The sequence below is a fragment of the Aythya ferina genome (assembly GCF_964211825.1).
Source record: "Aythya ferina genome assembly, contig: HAP1_SCAFFOLD_37, whole genome shotgun sequence".
Lineage (NCBI taxonomy): Eukaryota > Metazoa > Chordata > Aves > Anseriformes > Anatidae > Aythya > Aythya ferina.
The window spans coordinates 514,056-516,882 of NW_028181461.1; the positions used below are offsets into that span (position 1 = coordinate 514,056).

Sequence of the window (2,827 nt, forward strand, 5' to 3'; positions counted from 1 at the left end):
CACTGGTGCTACAAGGTGCAGGTATCTTATTTCACCTCTTAGACAGAGTCTGGTTCCTGGCTGGGCTCATTCCTCACATGGGCCTTGGTCATCAGAGCCCCAACATCAAACATCAATCCCAGGTCCTTCTCTGCCTGGCAGCTTTCCAACCACTCATCTCCCAGTCTGTAGCTCTGCTTGGGGTCATTCCGCCCCAGGTGGATGATCTTTAACATCCCTTCCAACCCAAGATTCTGTGATTCTATGAAGGTGATATAAAAGATTAAAAAATAAATTAGTTATTGGATTGTGTGGCCTTTTTCCATAGGAGTTTTAGGGGGCAGATCGGTATTCAGGGGTTAATTGATGTTGCCTTTCTAAAAGAATACAGTGTGCTGCAGTGAGTCTAAAAGGAGAGAGTGGCCTCTGGCTGTTTCTATCATAGAATATTTGAGGTGGAAGGTGCCCCCAAGGATCACTGAGTGCAACTCCTAGTCCCCAAAGGACTACCCCAAAGAAAGATAAAATAAAATCAGACTGTGTGCCTGAGAGCATTGTCCTAACACTTCTTGAACACCGACAGGCTTGGTGCCGTGACCACTGTCCTGGGTTAAGAGCTTGCTGTCAATCAAAACCCCCAGATCCCTCTCTTTGGGGCTGCTCTCCAGCATCTCGTCCCAAAGTCTGTACGTATAACCAGGGTTGCCCCTTCCCAGGTGCAGAATCTGGCTGCTTCCAGATTGTACCGGGAACTGCCCAGCCCAGCCCAGCCCCTGCCCACTTCGATGCCCTCTCCCCAGTCCAGCCCATCCCAGCCCAACAGCCCAGGCTGGGCTGGCCCCAGGGCAGTGCCCACCGCAGGCTGCTGCAGGGCTCTGGGCATGGCCACCACAGCTGCAGCCTCTCGCAAGAGACCACAGCTGCTGGGACAAAGGTGGCTCTGGGCCTCCCCAGCAACCCCAGGGCTGGGGACAGCCATGGCTCGGGAAATGGAGGTCCGTGAAGCTGTAGGAGTCCTGGTCTCTTGCCTGGGAGATCCCCAGCACAGAGTGCCTGTGTCCCGCAGGGCCAGCCCCACTCCCCAGGCCAGCACAAGGCACAGGGAAGCTCCAGATTCCTCTCCAGGATGACATTTGCCATCAGTCCCAGCACCTTTGGGACACTCCCAGGCCAGTCAAAGGACAGCTACTATTTGCTGGCACCACAGCTGCTGGGACAAATGCAACTCTGGGCTTCCTCAGCAGCCCCCACACTGGGGCCAGACATGGCTCAGGAAATGGACGGACATTAGGCTGCATTCTTCTTCACCAATGTTATAAGTTGTTTATTGAGTAAGCAACAGCAAGCAAAACAGTGCTGGGCGGCCGGAGAGTCTCCGCTCGGCCAACGGCGCGCACCTCACCCCTGCCAGGGTCCCTTTTTATATCTTGGTAATTCCGGGATTACGCAGCACATCCTGGTATATTCTGTGACTGCGCGCACTGTTGCTAGGGGGTCGTCTCTGTCCCTCTGGTGGTCGTGAAGATGAAGGCCATAGTCTTCCTCAGTGTTGTGGTTCAACTTCTTTTTTTTTTTTTTTTTATTTGGTCATGTTGTCCCAGCATGAGACAGGAAGGCAAGCTGTTGACACACTAATTTAGCAACTTATCAGGAGATGGTTACATGAGCTTTGCAACAGTGTCTTTGAACAAAAGAGGCAACTGAGATGCAGAAAGAGAGAAGGGGAGGGGGTTCTCTTCTTTTGTTACATTAAGCAAAAGAATTTTCATAGTGTCTAGCCAAGCATTATACTGCTCCTTACTTCAGCAGGGAGCTTTTGCAACTCCCCCTCCTCAAACAGAACTCCTTGCTTTTATAATACAAAAGACAATGAACAAACATTTATGGTGTATTTTAATGGGCACCCCCTGCCTCTCTGCTCAAGTGTATCTAGCAACTCACCGAGGCTGTCCGTGTCCCATCATCCTCATGGAGCAGTCACTCCCGTCCTAGCCTGATTGTGTCAACTTCCTGCTTACTGTGGACAGTGGTGGGTAGGGGTTGGGGCAATCTTACCTGTCCTGGAGAGCATTGGAAGCTCTTCCTCCCAGCTGACTTCTCAAGGGGAGAGTGGCCAGCAGTGTGCTGTGGTTTGCTCCCATCACTGTGTGAATCTGGCTGCAAAAGGAGAAGCAGCAAACGGAGCAGCATCCCTCTGTCAACACGGGCAGCCCCTGCCTCTGTGCCCAAGGTTCTACCAGGACTCACCGAGGCTGTCCCTGTCCCATTGTCCTGATGGAGCAGTCACTGCTGTCCTACCCTGATCGTGTCACCTTCCTGCTTGCAGTTAGAGCCTTGTGGGTGTGGGTTGGGGCTATCCTACCTGTCCTGGAGATTGCTGGCAGCTGTTCATTCCAGCTGAGCGGTCGAGGCCAGAGAGGCTAGGAGTTTGCCGTGGTCTGGTCTCATCGCTGTGTGTGTCTGGCTGAAAGAGAAGAAGCACAAAACAAAGCAGCACCTCCCTGTGACCATGGGCAGCCGCTACCTCTCCGCTCAAGAGTATCTACCGACTCACCAAGCCTGTCTGTGTCCCATCTTCCTGATGCAGCATTCACTGTCATCTTCCTGCTTGCTGTGGACCATCAAGGGTGTGGGTTGGGGTGATCTTGCCTGTGCTGGACTGCGTTGGAAGCTCTTCCTTCCAGCTGACTTCTCAAGGGGAGAGCGGACAGGAGTGTGCTGTGGTTTGGTGCCATCAATGTGTTATTCTGGCTGGAAAAGAGATGCATCAAACGGAGAGGCACCTCCCTGAGACCACAGGCTGCCCCAACTTCTGTGCCCGAGGGTCTCCAGCGACTCAGCAAGGCTG

The 2,827-nt window shown here is 53.1% G+C and overlaps 1 long non-coding RNA gene across 1 annotated transcript; it reads right to left on the bottom strand.

The window, feature by feature from the left end:
• Nucleotides 1-1,481: 1,481 nt before the first annotated feature.
• On the bottom strand, nt 1,482-2,030 carry LOC311428234. Its single transcript, XR_014687633.1, has 2 exons — nt 1,921-2,030; nt 1,482-1,599 (listed from the first exon to the last, which is right to left on the bottom strand). It is a non-coding gene; the product is annotated as an uncharacterized lncRNA (long non-coding RNA).
• Between the last annotated feature and the right edge of the window lie 797 nt (nt 2,031-2,827).